Source organism: Oncorhynchus clarkii, chromosome 22 (assembly GCF_045791955.1).
Source record: "Oncorhynchus clarkii lewisi isolate Uvic-CL-2024 chromosome 22, UVic_Ocla_1.0, whole genome shotgun sequence".
In the NCBI taxonomy this organism is placed as follows: Eukaryota; Metazoa; Chordata; class Actinopteri; order Salmoniformes; family Salmonidae; genus Oncorhynchus; species Oncorhynchus clarkii.
The window spans coordinates 30,557,567-30,565,239 of record NC_092168.1 but is presented as its reverse complement, the minus strand read 5'-3'; positions in this window follow the sequence as shown (position 1 = coordinate 30,565,239).

Below are 7,673 nucleotides of genomic sequence, written 5' to 3'. Positions count from 1 at the left end.
GATGGTTTGCTTACTAAGCAGTGGTTGTTTATTTTAGTGGGGTTATTTTAGAATGTGTTGCATTTTTTACATCATTACTTGGCTTGGAGACACTGTTAATGTCTGGAGGATGGGATGGTGTGTGTGTAACATTCTGACAGTGTTTGTTGTGTCCCCAGAGCCCGTCCCAGGGAGCGTCTATGGTCCTCTACACTGCTCTGTCTCCGTCTCTGGAAGGGGAGAGAGGGGGCTACTGGAGCAACGGACGCACAGAGATGTCAACACCAAACACCTACAACCCCAGGCTCCAGCTCAGCCTCTGGGACTTTAGCTGCAGACTAGTGAGCTTGCAGGAGCAGCACCAACCATGACCCCTGACCTCTAACCCCTGAGCTCTTAGTCCATGACCCTGACACCAACACTGTATGGCTGAGACCCAACACTTCATATGTCATCCTGCCATTATCTTTGTTTTCACAATCTCCTCACCGCCAGACTGTGATTGGATAAAGACTGATGACCAAGGCTGGACTGTGATTGGTTAGTGAAGCGGTAAGACCTGTTGCATACTCTTCAGATGAATGGGCTGATGAAAATTAACCAACCTTCTCCCTCAGGCACTGTGAACCCACACACACTGTGTTATGAGTGTTTATAGTGCTGCTATGAGTGTTCATAGTGACCTCTTGAAAATGTATAGCAACCTTATGCCGGTTGGTACACAGATCAGAACAGAAAGAACCTTCCCTCCATGGGAAAACTTTATTTAATCATAAACAAGTGTCATCAGTGTGTGTATGTGTCCGTATCAGTTATCAGTGTGTGTGAGTGATTTTGTCAGTAGCATCCTGTGTCTATGAAACATATCCTGATCCCTGCCTGACTGGATGGTCCAGGACCAAGGAACAAGCCGGCATGGCAATAACATCAGTAAATTACAGCCTGAAACTGATATTTTCAGTTCTTGTGAAAGCAAGCAAAAGGTATTTTGTGGAATTTTCCCCAACGCTGTGGGTTACTTCCCCAGGGAGCCAACACCATCTGAGAGAATGAATGCTTTTAGATTGTGTCCTACCTGCTGGGCTGTGAGTCACACACTGTTTCATGGTGTTTGTCCGGCTTTGTTACTGTTAGAGGTGAGTGTTTCATCAATACATACACATCACCTCTCTCAATACATCATGTTGCTGTGTGTGTTTCTGGGCACAGTATGTATGTGTGTGTGTGTGTGTCTTTCAGTGTGCACTGTTTGTGTGTTTCTTACAGTTTGTATGCATCAGTGGCGGTTCTAGCTTGTATGGCTCACTGGGCGAACCACCCCCCCGTCACCACCCCCCCCCCCCCCCCCCCCCAATCATAACATTTAAAACAACTATATAAATATAAATATAGATACAACAATAAGATGCATAAATATCAAAAAGAAGTAACAAAGACAAATAGAAACAAATTTGTGTTGATTTGGCACTTGAACATCGTCCCATTACCCATCCCCCAACACTGTCAACCAAGAGTCAAGACTAAGAGTCAAGACTAAACCAATTCACCTTGGTGGTGTGCAGACTGGTTTTACTAATTGCATTAGTACTGTACAGAGTTAGAGGTGCGCTATTTGATATATTCCCTCACTCCCCCTACCTCTGACTTCCAGTGGGGAGACCTGAGGTCAACCTACCCCCGCCCCCTCCCCATCTCGTACTTCTGAGTGGGAGAACTTCCCAGGCAGTAGCCTGCCTAGCTCACAAACTAGAATCAGAGCGGCCACTCTGACAAGGTTCATTGACCCACAGTCCCACACGGTGACATGATATCATTAACGTGACGTGCAAATGAGCGATAGAAAACCGATCGCGCAAATGTCACCATTCCGTTTTTTGTGTGGGTGCCCCGTGCCGCCCTTGGCAAGATGCCGCCAAGGGCGACTGCCCATGTCACCTGTACCTAAATCCGCCACTGGTATGCATCAATAAAACGGCTGTACAACTGAAACCAATACGGATGAATGTGGCGGTGAGAGCGGGAAAGAGAGACAGAGAGTGAGAGAGATTCTTCCTCTGTGGTGTTTCATCTTCTCTCGCTGCTGCTACCTCATTTTCCCTTGCTCCCAGTGCATGTGGGAGGTAGATTTCCCAGTGGAAATTATGCAAAGTGAAGACAAAGACAAACAGACGCACACACACACACACACATAACCACCTGTGCAACCAAGCACAGACTTATCGAAACAATCAAGTCACACTCTCATGGCCAGGGACGGACTGGGACCAGAAATTGGCCCTGGAGTTTCAAACACAATGGCCCATTTTATTAATAGAGGCCCTCATTATTAGCCAGATAATGATAATTTTGCCCAAAAACCCCAAGTTAGCCCAATGTGTTAAAAACGGACCAGCCAGTCTTCCCCTGCTCATGGCCAAACCATACCCACTGTGATTTATCTACCTACAGTGCAGTCTGATTTACAGGCTTATATCAAACTGGCTTCCTTTATATGACACACACATTCCCACAGAGACTAGTATATCAGGACAGGGGATAACTACAGACTCTGTGTGTGACCTTCCTTTACTTTACCCTTCCAGTCTCCTAGGGGCTGATTCCAACATAGGAAGTGTACGCCTTTCTTACGCACGCCTTTCAGACTTACCTTATGAAGGTGTGTAACAGGCTTTGCAGGCGTGGTTCCCTTGCACACGCTGAATAAATATATTTAAACTGCGGAAAAACCTCTAAATTGCGGGCCAACAGAATTTCTCGTGGTGTTTTCATAGGGTTATCAGTACATTTATCTAAAGGCATTCTTTTAAATGTGTTCACTAGAATATATGGAGAGAATGGGTCAGTATATTAGGGATCAATAGTAGAAAGCTATGTAGGCCTAAATTCATTCGTCTCCTTTTCAGCACCAATTGGTAAATTAAAAAATACTATTGTATTATTTAGGGTTAGGAAAGAATTTATGAATAATAAAATAACATTTGGAGAGCCTTTACGCAGTAAATATATTTATTGATTCATCCTGAAAGTTGCCATATATTTAATTGTTCAATTCATGAAATATTGTTCAGGAACAACCGCAACAAACGTGATGATGCAAAATGTAAGGAAACAAACACAAGTGAAAGTTATACATGTATATGGGTATAACTGACGGTGGCTACCGATAGTGGCTAATATTTAACATGAAACAAATCGTAAAAAAATACAGTGAAAAGTTTTACCATATAATTAAAACTCTAGACATCATAAATCAACTTGGTAGGTTTGGCGCTATACGTTCATTTGCACATGGCTATAGAGGCCTATAGTTTGGGTCTCCAAATGTCATCCTTGTAAGTTATAAGGACAGCATTTCATAAACTGCATCGTGGAAAATGTGATATGTTGATATGCTTCAGTTTGCTGCCATACTGTAGTACTGGTTTCACATTTGTTTTCAGCAATCATAAGGTAAAATAGATCTAAAACAATTGTCATTTATATTTACTCATTTACCTAACTTAAAAAAAAAATACAGTGCATGGAGAATGGCGTTATTTAGATTGGAAAAAATAAAGTCGTTTCTTGACCTTAATCGTCGTTTCATCACTCGTAAAGGTGGTGGAATTATGAGGGAATTAAGTCAAGCATACAGCGTATCTGTAGACACACCTCCACCCCACTTTCCTTTCTTTGATCTCCACCCCAAAGGAATAGTGGGTGAATAGCATGATATTTCATGCTTAAATTCAAGGTCAGAATAATGTGAAGAGAAAAGTGCATAACAAGAGAATAAGGTTCCATTTACGCGCATTTAGCTCGGTCGGAATCCCCCTACTGAACACAAGGTTCATGTCTTCCAGAGAGGTGTGTGAGTGTGTAGCTGTCAGACTGCATGCACTTTGGGTTGATTATTCTGGGTAGGGTCAGGTTAGTTTGGACTAAACCAAGGTTATCTGCTGTATAGGGTCCACATACCTCATTGGGCCAACAGAGTACTTTGCAATAGGGTGCCATTTTGTACACAGCCCATATAATACACCCTTAGGGTTTGTATTAAATGGTTCTGTCCCAGTCGGATGGGAAAACACACAGGGCTCCACTCAATCAAACACAGTAGTCCTACAGTCCATGGTCAAATGAATCACAGAATCGTTCTGGTTTCTGAAAACATAACTTCCCAGCTGTGAGAATCCCATCACAGGTACATGTAGATGATTCCAGATGTCAAAATAAGAAGTGTGTGTTTGCAGAAGTTTGTATGAACATCACCATGATGTGTTTGATTGAATTCCAGACTTTTGACATACAGAGGGGGCTACAGGAGAATAGACAAGATATTGATCATGTTGATTTAAAATGTGCAAAATATATTTTGGTTGAAAATGTATCTCTTGCTTTGCTGTGCCTGAACTCCCTCAAATATAGAATTCGACTGAATTTCCATGTAATTTAGCTGTAGTAAAACTGAACTGTCTTGTCTTGTTATTGTCATATTTCTGTAAAAGCCTTTGATAAACAGTGGTCTGCTGTTTGAGAAGTATGAAGACCTTATACCTGCAGGAGAAAGACTTCTGTTCACTATGAAGACTGTGTCATATGGATATTATGGTTAGTGTGAATATGGAGGTCAGTGTTTGTCAATATGAAGAGTATTTTTATGTGGTTGTGATGTTCTCCTCCTTTTCTACCACCCAAAACCTCAATAAACGTTTCATTGTGCCACTCCACTGTTGAGCCTGCTCTTTACCGCTGTGTGTGTGAGTGAACCTGTCTGTGCGTGTGTGCGTGTGTGCGTGCGTGAGTGCGTGTGTGTGTGTGTAAGAATGTCTGATGTTCACCATGGGAGACATCTATTCAATCCGTATTGAGGAAGTTCAACGTTACAGCGTGATTGAAATTTAAAGTCAATGTTCCCGCGTTAGTGGAGACTGCCTTCATGGTAAGTGCTGTATACAGATGTAGGATCTTAATGTGAGACAGTTTGCGACAGCAGGAAAAGAATCCTGCAGCACCAGGAAATGTGAATGATTATGTGGATTATAATTAATGGCCATTCAAACCTTGAATAAACAACAAGTTTGCATTTCCACAAAAGAGTGATCAAATTAAGATCCTACATTTGTAGGTCGGCTCAATTGGAAATGATCTTTACATTTCTGTAAAGCTTCAGCGACAGACAGCGTCTGACCTCTGGATCCTTCAGCTGCACCACACACACCCTCCTAGGACCCTACTGAGAGTATTTCCACATTTTGTTACGTTACAGCCTTATTCTAAAATGTATTAAATGTTTTTTCCCCCTCATCAATCTACACACAATATCCCATAATGACAAAGCAAAAACATATTTTATAAATAATTTATAAATAAATAAAAAACTGAAATATCACATTTACATAAGTATTCAGACCCTTTACTTACTACTTTGTTGAAGCACATTTGGTAGCGATTACAGCATCGAGTCTTCTTGAGTATGACGCTACAAACTTGGCACACCTGTATTTGGGGAGTTTCTCCCATTCTTCTCTGCAGATCCTCTCAAGCTCTGTCAGGGTGGATGGGGTGCGTTGCTGCACAGCTATTTTCAGGTCTCTCAACAGATGTTAGATCAGGTTCAAGTCCGGGCTCTGGCTGGGCCACTCAAGAACATTCAGAGACTTGTCCCGACACCTCTCCTGTGTTGTCTTGGCTGTGTGCTTTGGGTTGGTGTCCTGTTGGAAGGTGAACCTTTGCCCCAGTCTGAGGTCCTGAGCACTCTGGAGCAGGTTCTCATCAAGGATCTCTCTGTACTTTGCTCCATTCATCTTTGCTTCGATCCTGACTAGTCTCCCAGTCCCTGCCACTGAAAAACATCCCCGCAACATGATGCTGCCACCACCATGCTTCACCGTATGGATGGTGCCAGGTTTCCTCCAGATGTGACGCTTGGCATTCAGGCCAAAATAGTTAAATCTTGGTTTCATCAGACCAGAGAATCTTGTTTCTCATGGTCTGAGAGTCTTTAGGTGCCTTTTGGCAAACTCAAAGTGGTCTGTCATGTGCCTTTTACTGAGGAGTGGCTTCGGTCTGGCCACTCTACCATGAAGGCCTGATTTGTAGAGTGTTGCTCTGTCAGAATAATCATCAGGTTCTTGGTCATCTCCCTGACCAAGACCCTTCTCCCTTGATTGCTCCTGCGGCCAGCTCTAAGAAGAGTCTTAGTTGTTCCAAAGAACGATGGAGACCCATGTGTTCTTGGTACCCTGCCCCAGATCTGTGCCTCGACACAATCCTGTCTCGGAGCTATACGAACAATTCCTTCGACCTCATGGCTTGGTTTTTGCTCTGACATACACTGTCAACTGTGGGACCTTACGTAGACAAGTGTGTGCCTTTCCAAATCATGTCCAATCAATTGAATTTACCACAGGTGGACTCTAATCAAGTTGTAGAAACAAATCAAGGAGGATCAATGTAAACAGGATGCACCTGAGCTCAATTTCTGAGTCTCATAGCAAAGAGTCTGAATAAATAAGGTATTTTTGTTTTTTATGTTTCATCCATTTGCAAAAATTAATACAAACCTGTTTTCACTTTGCCATCATGGGGTATTGTGTGTAGATTGATGAGGATTTATTTTTATTTAATCAATTTTAGAATAAGATTGTAAGGTAACAAAATGTGGAAAAAGTCAAGGGGTCTGAATACTTTCCGAAGGCACTGTACACACACACTTGCACAGTGAGAACTCTCACTGGCGTTAGCATATTGAGAGATGTTAGTTCGCTATTCATCATAGTTAGTCTCCTGAGTCCTGTGTGGTTCTCATACCAGAGTATTGGCAGCAGCCATTACCCTGCCCTCAGACACACAGTCATTACTTTTCCCCTCTGTAACTAACGACCATCTCCCCTCTGCCATCAACAATACCAAATGCCTAATTCAGAATCACTAGACTGCTGGTGTGTGTGTCGGCACCAGAGGAGGGAAGAAGCTGAAAGTCGTAGAGGACATCAGTGACATGAGCATGCACACACACATACACACAATCCTGTTCCCTCCTGCTATGAGTCATCTCTCTCCTATTTGAGCTGCCTCCTCCAAATGTTCCAATTAGACAACAACAAATATGTTCCACAAGGGCAGAATAAAACGGAAGAGGAGAATAACAAAAGAAGAAAGCATATGAGTGTGGAGGAACAGCAACACAGCAGGAAGTCACATCTAGAATGATTCATTCAGTAACTGATCATTTCATTCGCTGATTCATCTTAATGTATTTATGTCCCAGCAGAGGCCGGATCCTAGAAATACTAACAATCACAGCTTACATTTCAGATGGTAATTTAAGGTTTGTATGGTAATTTCAGGTCACACAGTGTATGTGTGTGTGTGTGTGTGTAGGGATGATATGGCTATTCCTTGTTATTTGAAGACAGATCATTTGTCTTATTTATAAGGATCACACACACACACACGTACAGACAACAGCTCCCACGGCATATGGCTTCCTTCTGCCCACTCATTCCTGCTGTGTCATACCTACATCCTCTCCTCCACCTTCTCCTCCCTAAATTCCTTCAATACTATCTTTCAAGTATTCATCCCGACATTCTCTCTATCCTGTGCGTGTACTCATGTGTGCCAGGTGTCAACTGGGCTTTAGCACGTCTTTAAAATCTGCTGAAATGACTCCTTCTGATCTGAGCTTTTAATAATCTCTATCAATGATG